Here is a 15,372-nt window from a genome sequence, read left to right as displayed (position 1 = left end):
ATGGCTTTCAAAATCTGCCTGCCAAATTAACACATACCAGTGAAGGCTTTTGAAAGTATGCACAAACAAACCCACACATATACATATGCCAAAAATTTATGCCAGTACTTGTAACTCTGACCAATAGCACAAAAAGCTTCTGAATGACTGAACTTTGCAAAATAAGTCTCCTGGGCACAAGAATACTCTTGAAATCACTGTACTGTAAGAAATCACCTATTATCAGTGTAAGGACCATTTCAAAATAATTGCATTATGTGAATAAACTGGACAGAAGAAGCTCAATATAAAAAACATTTCAAAGTAATTGCACTTTGCAAATAAACAATACACAGCACATTGAAACTTTCCCAAAATGGCTGTACTTTGCTAAATAACTCTGTACAGTGCAAGAAACGCTCTGTAATGCAGCACTCTGAGAACAGACACACCCAGCACAAGAAACTTTTCAAAATGGCTGTATTTTGACTGCACTTTATAAAATAGTTGCAGTTTGCACACAAATAAACTCTTTGGAGTAAATGCACAGTAATAAGCACACACTGTAAGCACTTTTGCACACTTTCAGATACTTTGAATAACTCTAGTTATGCCCTTAATAGCTACAATCAATGCAAAATAGTAAATTATGCCAAAACACAGTAACTTGCTAAAAACATGCAGTCACCTTGCTTTATGTATGCTTAATGTGCCCTTTTTGCCCTTTATTAATTCATTTTGCTTGTTTAATCTTTTTTCATGCCCATTAAACTCTCCTTGTGCTTGTTATATTCTAAACAAGCTCGTGTTGCAATTCTGAGGTAGTTCCAAACCCCTTATGTGCTTTTTCTGAATCGTTTTATCAGATATCTTAATTTTAAACATTTTGTTTAATCAATGAACTTTTTGTGCCTCTTGCTTGCTTAACGCGTTTTGTGTCCTTGTAATGCTCTGCTGTATCTTTTTTAATACATAAATCATTTGTGCAAGTTTTCATTACCTTTAGTTAATTTCTAGCCCTTTTTGTGCTCATTCTCTTAGTTCAACTTCACTGTTAACTCTGCACCTCATAGCTCTGAAATTCAGCCTCTGGAATCCCGGTTCTGACACCTTATCTCTCATCTGGTCAGTATAAAACAGATGAACTTCTGTGGGTTCTGTTCTAGCAGCTTTATTATGTACAAACACATCAGGATTTAGGCTTAATAACTTTAACTCAGGTAGACCTATAAAGAAACTGGCTATTACACTTATACATGCTCACTCTCTGACTGCACTCTCAAAATGGCACTGAAGCTAGCACATGCTTGCTAGTTATATGCACGTGCTGTCCTTCTTCTTCTTAAAGGTGCAACACACACACACACACACACACACACACACACACACACACACACACACACACACACACACATACTATTCTACAGTATTAATTATACAACTATACTTTCTTCACTAAAGTAAGTGCATCTTAACTGGGTTTTTGATTTTGGGAAGGGTCTTTGAAAACTTACCTAGATATAATTGTCTGTTTAGTACCTGTTGTTTAATGGATGTTTTATTTATTTATATACTATTTGGTATCCAGGTGGATGGACTGGTCCTGAGATCCTCCTTAGCCATCATCTGGGCTCAGATGCAATAAGCACTACAAGTAAACTTAAGATATAAAATTCAAATATGATATAGAGTAATGTTTACCTTCATTAATTATATAGTTTTTATAAAGTTCATTGTTATACAATTCTTACACATTTCTAATAAAGTAGGAGGTTTAAATTAGGTTGTATTAGTTTACAAAAGTTGCAATATAGCTAGGCTACATGAAATTGCTTCTTAAAAGGTTTTGGGGTACTTCAGTGTATAACAAGGTAGTTAGCTATTTACACAGCAGACTATACAAATTCTAACTAACTCCGGTTACTTAAAATGTGTGTCTCTGCCTCTTGTCTCTCTTTCTCACACACACACATGCGCGCACACACAAAAACACTAACCCCACCCCCCACCTGAGTCTTACTCTTACCTACACATACTTGCACAAATACTAAACGCATCGCTTTTCCTGACCCTTACTCTATCCCTAACCCACAAACAGTCACACATACATGACTAACTCTAATATGCACACACACACAAACTGCCCTATACTACACTTCATTGATCAAATAAGCATTTAATCAAGTGTCATCTAACTATAGATAGATAAATAGACAGACAGGTGGCTATATGATTATGTCATGAAAGGTCAAAGTAAAAAAAAAAAAAAAACCATTACTACAAAAAAAAAGTCAGCCTGATCATCAACACAAAAACACTCAACTACTGTCAAAGACCCATAAAAATAAAAGAAACTTAAAACAAGTGTTTTTCTCCCCTGCACACCATAGACATATACATAACAACTCAATGGTGATGCAAACTCAAAGACAGAAGATATATTCATAGGTTCATAGGTAGGTACTAGGCTATTTGCCTTGGGGCATTTGTAAGCCTAGCCAGAATGTGTTGGTTTTTGCCACCCTCTTATATTAATTTCCTGAGCCTCTGTCTAGCAGACCCATTGAAGTGATCACAGGGCAAATTTTCTGTTTCCCATCCACTCATCAAGGTTCCTCTTGAAGAGCACTATTGAGGAGCTCTGCTTAATGTAGATTGGAATCTTGTTCCAGAGTATGAGAAGTTTCTGGGATGGGAATCTATCCCTTCAGCATGTCCTGTTTATTGTTGTGGTGAGATTTAGATCCCTAGAGCATGTAGCTCGGGTAGATTGGGTTTTCTTTATATGGAGCATGTCCATCAGTTCTGGGTTTGACATAGCCTTGTATGTCAGGCAGAGATCACCTCTGAGTAGGCGGTATGCAACCAAGTACAGCTACAGTTTCTTTAGTCGGGCTCCATAGGGCATCTGTTTGAGGCCTGTAATCCTCTTGGTGAGGTACTTCTGTGGCCTCTCCAGCTGTTGAAGGTGTCTTGTGAGGTACATCCCAAAAGGGGTATTGTACTCAATAATGGGTCTAACGAGTGATGAGTAGAGGGGCACAATGATTTCTTTTGATCTGGACGCGGACCCTTTTGTGTTTAGGTGGGCCACATAGAAGGATCTTCTAACCACTTTGGCGATGTGATTGTCAAAGGAGCGGTTACTATCCACTTGGTTCTCAAGATCCCTTATAACACATTCTGTGTTAAGAGGACTGCCACCTGTGTGGTAGTTCATGGGTACTTTGTTTTTGCCAAAGGGGATGACAATGCACTTTTTGGCATTTAGTTAGAGGCCATGGTTTTGACACCAGGTATCTGTCTCTGTGAGACCCTTTTGGAGGATGTCTGTGTCAGAAGATGAATCGATTATGGCACCCAATTTGCAGTCATCTGTGAATTTGGTCAGCCATAGTCCACCTGTGTTTGCCTGCATCTCGGAGAAGTATATACCAAACAGGAGAGGTCCCAGGACTGAGCCCTGTGGGACCCCCACTTGTTACCGGTTTGGAGTTTGACCTGGAGCCTGCAATTCTCACTGTGTGGGTTCTGTCTGTGAGCCAGTTGGCAACCCATCTCGTGACATAGGGGTTTATGTTCAGGTTGTTGAGTTGGTCTATGATGCCTGAATGGGGAATGGTGTCAAAGGCCTTTGTGAGGTCTAGGTAGGCTGCGTGGACCACCTTTCCCTCGTCTATAGCCTTGGTGACTGTCTTGAAGAAGTCTATTAGGATTAGGAGACATGATCTGCCTTTAACAAAGCCAAACTGGGTAGAGTCCAGTGTTTGGAGGTTTCCAATGTCTTTGTTAATGAGTTCCATGATGATGCGCTCATGGCCTTGCAGACCGGGCTTGTCAGACTTAGTTCCCAGGGTCTGTGGTGGCTCCACTTTTATGGAGCGGGACGACCGTTGCTGTGCGCCAATCTGTGGGTAGGTAGCCTGTGGTGAGGCTATGACTGAACTTAGTTTTTAGGTGGGGGGCTAGATCATTTGGAGATGCAGCCTGGGAAGCTGTCCAGTCCCATGGATGCTGTGTTTTTGGCTTTAAAGAGCCAACTTTACCTGTGTGTCTGTGATTGCTGGGGCTCTACATTCTTCTGATATGGTTATGGGCCCTTTAGGAGGTGAGAGGGGGGTAAAGTTCACACTGAACCTATCTGCCAGGATGTTGGCAATTTCACTTGGTTCAGTATATTTTGTGCCATTTTGCAGTAGCTCAGAGCAGATCTGAGAGTTGCCATTTAGATTCTTAACATAGCTAAAGAACGCTTTGTGGTTATCTTTGCAGTCCTTGGCAATTTTTCTTTCGAAACTTGCCTTGGAGGATTTTATGAGGGATCTTAGCTTCTTGCTGGTACTGATCAGGGAGGTCTTCCCATCTTGGGATTTTAATCTTTTTTGTAGTAGTTTCCTCCTTCTGTTGTATAGTTTGCTTATGGCAGGGGTCCACCAGACTGGTTTCCTTTTTTTGGAGGAGTGAGTCTTGGTTTTGTTTGGGATTGCACGATCCATGCACTCCTGTAGGTGCTTATAGAGTGCATTAGTGTAGGATTCTGCAGTCATGACTGCGTTATCTTTTTGCATGGGTGTTATGAATTTTGCCACCTCAGACTTAAGTAACGTGAAGTTTGCTTTTGAAAAATTTTTCACGGTGGTTTCCTTGATTGGGGGTGGGGGCGGGATGTGGATATCTAGGGTGATTAGTTTATGGTCTGATCTAACTAACGAGGGGTTGACCTCGGGTATGGATCACCGGTCTCCCATGTTAGTGATGACCAGGTCCAGAATGTTGCCACCTCTGGTGGGGGTGTTGACAAGTTGCTCCAGGGCATTAGAGTTTATAAATTCCAGGAAGCGATGAGCAAGGGAATTTGTACATGTGTAGTTCTCCCAATTAATGTTCGGGTAATTGAAATCACCCAGTATTAGGGTGTTTGGTTGGACCTTCATTTTTTCTAGTGTCTCTAAAAAAATATATATATATATTGTTTTTACATGTTCCTCCACACACCCCTGACTTGGGGCTGTCACCCTCACACTGCTGGAAATTAAATACACCAATTCTGTGGTACAACTGCAGACAACAAGAATAACTCTTCTGTTGCAGTTTGAATGTAATATGATTTGAGAAGTGTAGCTACTGAGAAAATTTACCAAAAAATCGAAGCACTGGATAAATGCATGCCACGATCAAATCCACTTCACCCATGCGTGCGTGTGTGTGTGTGTGTGTGTGTGTGTGTGTGTGTGTGTGTGTATAGGATCACTACTAAATACTGAATGCCCAAAATCCCGACGCTGAAAACACCGAGACCAGATGACCGAAACCCCGCATTACCGAAAGACCAGAAATGCAAAATCCCGATGTTAAGGGATTTTGCGTTAGCGCTTCTGGTGTTGCAGTTCAGGTAAGTATGTGTGTAAGTGTGTTTGTGAGGGGGTGTAGTGTGTGTAAGTGTGTGTTGTGATTGTAGTGTGTGTGTGTGTGTGTGTGTGTGTGTGTGTGTGTGTGTGTGTGTGTGTGGGACTGTAATGTGTGGGTGTGAGTTTGCCTTGTGTGTCTGTCTGTGCGATCTCGGAGTTAGAATAATAAAGTAGGGGTGGTGTGGGGCCTGCCTATATCTAGTGTAGGATGCATTGTTTGGTTGTGGGGGGAAAGTGTGTGTATGTGTGTTTGTGCGTGTTGTTTGGTTGTGTAGCTTTCGCAAATTTGAATTTCGCGATTTTAAATATTCGGTATTGTGGGGTTTCGGGCATGTGGTGTCAGTGTTTTAAGCGTCGGGATTTTGGGCGTTCAGTGTTTAGTAGTGATTTTATATATATATATATATATATATATATATATATATATATATATATATATATATATATATATATATATATATATATATCCCCAGTGTTAATTGTTTTCATCTGATTTAACATGTTGGTTGTCAGATCCGGTTGGATCTGACCTCAGCACCTTATACCATAGTACTGGATCTGACAGCTCTGACTCCTCCGCTACCCACTGTTTCCCTCTCCTGACTGAATTATCTCAGGTACCGCCTGCTTAATTAGAAGTGTTGACTGAGAGCTACAACCTGTTTTCATGATAAGTGAAGATTTTGTTCCTCCCTTTATCTCATAGATAGAATTTCTTAGAGAGAAGATACAGTTTTAGTGTTACTGTTTAGTAATTACGATAGTCTGCAGTGTTAGTGTACAATTTTTTAATATCTTTACTATTTACTATGTGCTAGATTAGTTTTAAGATTATACATATGTGTATATATATATATATATATATATATATATATATATATATATATATATATTTACAAATATAGGACTCATATCTTTCTATTTTAGTACAGATACCAACATTTTTTCTTCCTATGTCAGAAAAGTTTACTGGCTTTAAAAAGTGCTCCTGCTGTGGGGGTAAGATCTCACCACAAGACCCATAGTGTCTGTGTGTGTACTGTTTGGGGACTTCCCAATTGCAGACACCTGCAATATTTGTGCTCTGTCTGGCACAGGAGCTCTCCAAGGAAGGAAAGAGAGACTCATTCTGAAATGACTCCTTCCCCCTCAGAGAGGGACCAAGATGACTTTTGATCCAAAGGCACCATCTACCTCAACTTCTACTAACAAGAAAAGGATAAAAAGAGAGAAAGACAGAGACAAACCAAAGGACACACATAAGGACAAACGGTCAGAAAAAAAGGCAAGAAGAATGACTTGAAAAACCTAAGACAAGGTCTCCAGATCTGTTTGCTATTTCAAGTCCGACACCTAAAATATTGAGGTAGTCGGATCCTACTGCTTCCAGGATATGAACTCTATCTTGGAAAACTTCCTTTTCTCCAAGGCTGATTCTTCAAAAGCTTCCACCAAGGTCTACATCAATAGCTTCCTCTTCAAGGTCTGGTTGGTCCACTAGAAGCCTTACTGAATTGGATGTCGACTGCATGATGAGGAAATTTCTGAGGACACAGATTCAGCTGGGAGCCCTCCTGGCTCCAACCCCAAGGAGAGGACACAGATCAGATGTTCCAACACTGGTCATGCCCTTTCCAATGCTGTCTCCCTTTCTGGAGTCAATGCATACGGGAAACAACCCCCTGCCATACCAGCTTTGGATCTCATTGCCCTGGAGACTTCAGCTTTGACTTCTTTCCTCACTTTCTCAATGCCAATGCATTTGGGTCAAGTAGTGTCCCACAGCAAAAGCATCGTAGTTGTGGCTCTGATGGTGGAGTTGACTCTGAAGTTTTTAGAGCCATCCCTACCACTTGGGGCTTCACCCTTGGCTAGGTGAGTTCTGAGGTCGTCCTTCAAGTCGTCCACTTTTGGAGCCAAGAAAGTTACTGATTCTACTGTAATGGGTGTTTTTTTCTTTGCTCCATTGGCTGAGTCACCTCTCAAGGCTGTGGAGAGGGCAATGGTTGAACCAAGAAGAGTGGTGCAGGCACAGCATTTGGATCCATCCTGACATCCACTGCAGCCTCTACTGTTTTCCTCTCATTCTGGTTGACAGGTACAGATTTATTTATTTTATTTTTATTTAATATTTGTTAACCGGGAAAGTCTGACTTGGAACGAAGCCAATTTTCAGCAGAGGCCTGGGGAGAAATGCTCCAGATTCATATCTTTGTAACATGGGAGGAACCGGAGCACCCGGAGGAAACCCACACAAACACAGGGAGGACATGCTGACTCTGCATAGAAGGCACTCCAGACGAGAATCAAACCAGAGAACCTCTTGCTGTGAGGCGACAACACTACCGCTGCAACACTGTCATCCAAAGCAGATGGATGAGTTAACTTTGGGAATGCTCTCCATTTGAGATCCATGTCCAACTCCAAGTTGTCTTCTTCAGAATTCCCAAGGCACAGTCCCTCGAAGAGGACTTGCAAGTAGAAGCATACTGACTCTTCTTCTGAGTCTATTACTGAGGATACTGACTCTGACTTAGATAATGGAAAAGGCTCCCCAAGGTTCCCCCCAAAGACATCTCCTTTGGAGACATTCTGGAATTGATGAAATGGGGGGGGCACCAAAACTCCTTCTGATGAGTTGTTTCTCTACACTTTTGGTTCCAGCATTTCAATGTCCTGGGTGGTTTCACCTTGTGATCTTTGATTGATCTCATCATGCAGAAGGCTTGGAAGGAACCTGAAGTCACAGATCCTACTCCAGAAAAGCCAGATAAGATTCTAGCTGCCCCCAAAGATAGAAAATATTGGGCTAAGGGTTACCCTGTAGATGCCATGGTGGTGGAAGCAGCCAGAAAAAAGGAACTGCCCAAAGAAAGTTCTTCTGTCCATCCCCCAACAGGGAATTGAGGGCATTGGACAGACTGGGGAAATGGATATACGCTTCAGTGACATTTGCACTTCGAGTGCTGTACTATTTAGTACACTTGACAATTCCAAAGGGTCTTACTTGATCAAGGAGCTTTCAAAGTGGCAGTTAGGTAGCTTACCTATGGATGTCCAGAAAACAGTGGATACCTAGATGTCTACCTTACAGTCATCCTCAAATGTAGCTGTGAGACTGTTATCTAATGCAGCAGATGGTACAGCAATGGCAGACTGAACAGGTACTACCATGTGATGTCATGACTGGATGCAGCTTTGAGACTTTACGGAAAGCTTTAATATGTCCTTCATACATTCCCTCTATGATGGTTACACCGTATTTGGACCAAAAGTAAAGAAATGCTTACCATGAGTGAACAGGATGTTAAGACCTTGTCTGCTGTAGGGATCCATTTTTCTGCTCCTCAAAGATCTTTTTCCAGGAATCGAAGAGGAAGAAGGAAAATGTGGTTCAAGAAATCACAAAGTTTTTACCAGGACACTCCTGGAGACAGGCCTCCATGAGGCAGAGGAGGAGGCAACTGCACTGGACATTATCCAGGAGGCAGTCCTCAAAATCAAGGTTTTTGTGTACCTTTCACAGAGACACCTTAGCAGCATCCCTGTACATTTTTGTTTAGTTTTTAATTAGTATGAGTAGATTAGGGTTGTAGTTAGTTGATGTGAGCATTCTGATGACGTTTTTTCTATTTGACGAAAACGTATGTGAAGTGGTGTCAGCATTTAATAAACTTGGTGTTTCTCGGATATCAACTTGGTGTTTCTCGAACCTTGTATTCCTCCTGCTTCCTCTACCTTTTGAGATTTTTTTGTTTTGATCCCAGTGCATTTTCCCAACTGCTGCACTCTGGACAAATTTCTGGATGGTCACAATACAGTCCTTTCTACCTCTGCTGAGGATGGATGATTGGATGTACTCTATCCATCTCCAAGACACCAACTATCATATCAAGATCCAGCAGCAGTCCAAGGTGTTCCTCCATTTCTGGCTGGAAGCCAGTCACTATCAGTTCAGAGTGTTGCCATCTGGTCTCACCACAGCCCCCCCACCCCGCAGTGTTCACCAAGATAATGGTAGTCGTTACAGCTTACCTCCAGCTCCAAGGATCTACTATTACAACAGTCAGTCTTTTATCCCCAGCAACTCACTTGGGTATTTCAATAAACTCCAACAAAAGCAAGCTATCCCCCTCAGAGCATAGAATTCATAGGTTACCACACAGACACAGTGCACCGGACAGTAAAACTTCCTCTTACATGAGTTAAATCCTTAAGATCTGTAGCCCTCCAAGTGCTAAAACACCCTCACCTCAAGCACACGTCATTCTGTGACTCTTAGCACTAATGACCTCCTTTATAACTCTGGTTCTTTTGGCCAGATATTACATGAGTGTTCTACAGTGTACACTAGCTATACAATGGTCTCAAAAATTCCAACTGCTTCACAACAGGATTCGCCTGACTCAGATATGTAGAGATCATATTCAGTGATGGATTTCAGCCAAGACATTTGTTCAGAGCAGACCCTTCTGTCCCTCTACTCCCAAGGCCATGGTCACCATGGAAGCCTCCCTTCTAGGGTGGCAGGGCATTTCGAAGGGAAGACAGTTCAAGGAATGTGGTCATCAACAGAGGCCAAACTTCATATCAGTGTTTTGGAGTTGAGAGTGTTCCTCCTAATGCTGCAGACATTTCAGGACCTCCTGCCCAAGGATGTGATCACCATCCACTCAAACAGCATGCTGGTAGTTTCATAGTAGAATGCACTTGTACCCTCTTTGTCATGTAGCTCTGAAAGTTTGGCAGTGGGCGATATCTTCAAACTGCCTTCTAGTTCCAATGCATACACCTGGGACATCCAAAATTCTAGAGGACACATTGAGCATAACTATTATATTGCCTCATGAGTGGTCTCTCATCAGAAAAGTGGCGATGGAGATTTTATGCTGCTGGGGCCAATCTTGCAGTGACCTTATTGTTTCATACCTCAACAACAAATGCAGCAGTTACTTCACTCACATCCCTCCACAGGGGCCCCCATTTCTCCTTTATTTCTTTCCTCCAATTTCTCTCATCATCTTTTTCATTCAGAAAGTCATAGAACAGAAAACCTGGGTAATCCTCATTGTTGCCTTCTGGCCTCAGCAGGTATGGTCCTCATTGTCCCCTTCTGGCCTCATCTTTTGCACCCACCATGGGTTGTAGATCTCATCTGGATCTCCTTAGTCACCTGTCGGGCTTTACCTCTATCAGATCTCCAGGCCTTAAAACTAACCACAAGTTTATCCAATTTTAACAATTGCCGGAGATGCCAAGCTTTCTGTCCCAATAGTCCATATAATTTCTTCCTCTCAAAGGGACTCGACCCATAAGACTTACAAAAGTAAATAGAAATGTTTCTGCATATGGGAATCCTCAAAGGGTTAGACCCTTTTTTATCCCCTTTACCTGAGATTTTGGAGTTTCTATCTAAACTGTTTTGGGCAGGCTCTAGTTACTCTAGAATTAAGGTCCAAATAGCCACCATTTCAAATTTTCACACAGGGCACAATCATACAAGTATTGCTTCTCTTAAAGTGTCTAAGGCCTTCCTTAGTGGAGCATCCTTATTGAGACCCCCGTTCATGATCCAGTACTTGGGATATTACAATTTTGCTTCAATCACTAATCCAAAAAAACTTTGAGCCCACAGATTCAATAGATCTAAATTTTCTTTCATGGAACACTATCTTTCTGGTGCAATAATATCAGCAAAGCATGTGTCAGAATGACAAGCACATTCATGCAAGCCCCCATTCCTCATTTTTTACAAGAACACAGTGTCACTAATGACTACCCCCTCTTTTCTCTCCAAGGTAGCTTCAGAATCTAACTTGAACCAACAGATTGATTTGCCCATTTTTTTCCAAACTTTGCTAACAAAGGAGAATACACTCTTCATACCTTAGGATGCCCATAAACAACATAGGTCCTATTTACATCGTACTAGAAAATCAAATCAGTTGTTTATATCTTTTTTCCACAGCAAATTTTGGTCAATGTGTGTCTAAAGTAACTATCAAAATGGCTAGCAGACTGCATTTCATTTGTTTATAAGACAAAAGGTCTGTCTTTACAACCAAAAGTCTAAAGCTCATTCAACCAGCAATGGCAATCTTATTAGCATCTGCAAAAAGAGTGCCTGTCAGTGAAATATGTGTTTCCGCGACTTGGTTCTTCACCTCATACCTTTATATCTCATTATAAATTAGATGTGCAGTTTAGGATTAGCACATCTTTTGGCTCTGTCATACATAGGGATGTCCTTCCTTGAGATTAAACAGATCCCTGTTGGGTAGCCTGGGAATCTCTCTCATATGTTGAATCAGAGAAAATAGACAACACTGGATATGAAAGTTATGTACTTCCTATAATGATAGATATGTGTTGCCTTATTTTCTTCTGGTTCAACTCCCCTCCCTCCTTCCCCCTCCAAATTGTCACTTATCCTTTCTAGGAATCAACAAGTCCTTGCCGGGACACTGTCTGACCTTTGCACCTCTTAGCATATATAGTGGTTCCAGTTCGCTCCTCCTTTATTATTTCCTGCGTAATTTATCATAAAGTGAAATTAGCTAGCAAACTCAATCTAAGGTAATTCAGGCAGGAGAGGGGAATTTTGGGTAGGGAAGGAGTCTGAGCTGTCGGATCCAATATTCTGGTATAAAGCACCAAGTCACATGATGAACTAGACAACACAGCTCTATCGTTATGGTAAGTACATAACTTCCACGTATATGCGTGTATGTGTGTGTGTGTGTGTGTGTGTGTGTGTATGATAAGTATTATTATGCATATTATATATAGATAGATGTTTGTGTGTGTGTGTGTGTGTGTGTGTGTGTGTGTGTCTCTCTCTATATATATATATATATATGTATATATATATATATATATATATATATATATATATATATATATATATATATATACATGCACACAACGCTCACACTCTCTCATGGCGGCACACGCACACATATAGCTACACATATGTATACATTAATGAAAAATATTGGTATTTACCATAACAGCAGATCTGTGAAAATCTGCTAGAAGGCTCTGCTTCAGTTATCTATAGGACTCACAGTTATCTCTAGGACAGTCACAAAAAAGTCAAAGAGGAGGACTTTTTATTAACCTATTTTTTTCTTCTTTTAACCAGTTAAACCCACTGGACAAGGTCTCTTTCTTGGGGGCAACATGGGAGCATTGTCTAGGTAAGTGACTTGCTCAGTCACACATAATGCATATGAAGGTAGAATGAATCAAACCCTGTATCCCTGGGCACAGGCAGCAGCCATTGAAGTGTACTGTCACACTTTCCTTAGCAAATGTAAATACTCATTACTAAGGATTGGTTAATCACCTTACCATATACCATGTCACATTTCACACTGTTTGAGGCATATAGTGTGCTATTTTTCGTTTCATTCATAAACACCACATTTTCTTGAAACTGAAAGCGGCTGACATGACATCATGAAAGAGTGCACCCACAATCCCTCACTACATACATTAGTGCATAAGCTAGCTACCATGTTTCCATGCTGGATGCACAATAAAGGAGTCTTGGATCCTAGTAAGAGAATTTGTCAGCTATTTCTCACTGGTGGGAAACCAGTTCTTGAAAATTTAACACATTTGATGCAACCATAATGTAAATAAAGTAGTTGTTCCTCTAAAGAGGTATGGTGCATTATATAATTTCACTTGTAATTACACCCACAAAATTAAGTCAACAGTAAAATTAAAACAACAAGGATTATCTTTGTCTTCAAACCACTTTTTGTTTTAATATCACGAGTGTATCCAGAAATAAAATTAAAGTGTACTGTTATACTTCTTATACATCTGTGGTTTATACTTAGGTTTATTTCTGGATATGCTTCTGATGCTAAAGCATTAACTGGTTTGAAAACAAAACAAAGATGAAGACTTTTTACTGTTAATTTAGCTTTTCCTGATAATCACACGCACAAAATTATGTCACGTCAGGTACTATCAATAATTTACATGTGTGTGCAAAGCATGCTGGGTAATCAAAGCACCTTAACCACATTTTCTCAAGTAGTGTGTTTAGTTTTATTGTTTTGAATCCACCAGTAAATGTTCTATATTTACAGTTAGTGTGTTTGGCTTTGTTGTTTTGAATTTACTAATAAAGGCTTTAAAATGAGACAGCATAAAGTCATCAACATTAAGAAGTCATGCTAACTGAAACACTGGTATGTATGTGGTCATTTGCATGTGTCTCAAAAGCCTTTACTTTTATTTACAAGTGAAGACTTAAACAAGTAAAAGGTCATTGGAATTAAAAAAAAAAACATCTATCATGTATCTGAAAGACTGGTATGCCCTTAAGAGATTGTTTGCCTAATTTCCACGAGCATCTAGTACAGGAGGTTTAAGGTTTTACACAATAAGACTCTAGCTTTGTTGTATTTTTCTTACACTTTTTAATAGTTTGTCTGTGTGACATTTTTACCTTTTGGTTTGCCTGTTATTTGGGATATTTTGCAATCTCCATAATGTTGTGTATATCAGGATTTCTTTTTAAACCCTTGGCTTCTAATGAATGGCCAAGCAAACTTCTCATGCTGTTCTGATGGTTTTTGAAAAACAGCGAAATGGCATATGTTGGTAGATAGTGGGGTTAATTGGCCTAAATTCACCAACAATGACTTAAAAATACAAAAAAAAATTAATCATTTAGAAAGCCTGTATTTGAAGCACTGTTGTATCCTTAATGGATTATTTACTTCTCTCCTTTTGTTTCCTATTGCAGAAGGGTTGCAACATTACACAGTGTGATGCTTTCTTTGCTGAGTCGTTCTTGCAGCTTTTAATAAAAAAGTTGTTTGTATGACCTGCCATTCTATTTCGATGTTGGTTGTGATATATTGCAGTCACTCTAATGCTGTGGACATTACGTTTGTTTTTAGCTCTGTATTTCTGAAGTATGGCCAATTTTTGTCCTGAATGCATCAATAAAGACTTAAAAAGGTGAAAGCAAAAAGTTATGGGTATTCAGAAGCAATGTAGCTGAAACACTAGTATCACACGGATGTTTAAGATTTTCTACAGTCAGACTCTAGTTTTGATGTGTCTTTTTTACAATTTTTACCAAATTGTATTTTTTTCCATTCTTTGATTTGAATGTTATTTGCAATATTTTGCAGTCACTCTCATGTTATAGATGTTAATATTGTTTTTCATCTCTGTTTCTAAATATATAGCTAAGCAATCCATTTAAACTGTGTTGACAAGATCAAAAAATGGGGCAACCACAGCATGTCTTTAGCTGGTGGGGTATGTCTTTACTGGACAGCATGCACAACTAGGCTAGGGTGCTACTCTAGCAGGGACTCTTTTCAATATTTGTTTTGGTGGGTGTGTACCAGGATGCAGGTGTGGTGTGGTGTGTGGGGGTGCCATGGGGGAGCTTTTGCTAGGGCACCAGTTGAACTAAGGCCGCTCCTGAGCACGCACCAGTAAAAACTTAAAAAAATGAAAGTAAAGTGCATGTGCAATCCAAAGCCATGTAGCAAAAACACTGGTATGTCTTTAAGCACCATTTTGTATATACCCAGTGGACTTCTACTACACAAGGGCTGAAGTACTACATTGAAGATTCATGTTTAGCTAGGTTTTTCTTGTAGTTTTTACAAAATGGTTTGTCTGTTATTTGGGATATTTTGTAGGCACCCCAATATTCTGGAAATCAGGTTTGTTTTATGCTCTATCTTTCTAAAATATAGCCAAACATTTCACTTAGGTTGTATTAATAATCTCAAAAAAAGACAAAAAATGGGACACTGCAGCTTTGCTTTCAATGTCTGAATGCATTATTAAAGACTTAAAGAACATGTGTAATGGTTTTATTGGTGTTTGCTGTAGTTAGGCCCTCCTACTGTAAAGTGGGCTCACTAACATTAATATATGAAGTTTTACTTTAGTTAATGTCAGTGGATCTGTATTAATAAAGTTTAAAAATGTGTATTTT

This window comes from Protopterus annectens, chromosome 15.part0, assembly GCF_019279795.1.
Source record: "Protopterus annectens isolate FY-2018-M chromosome 15.part0, PAN1.0, whole genome shotgun sequence".
Taxonomy (NCBI): Eukaryota; Metazoa; Chordata; order Ceratodontiformes; family Protopteridae; genus Protopterus; species Protopterus annectens.
The sequence above is the reverse complement of the archived record's forward strand: the minus strand, read 5'-3'. Positions refer to the sequence as shown.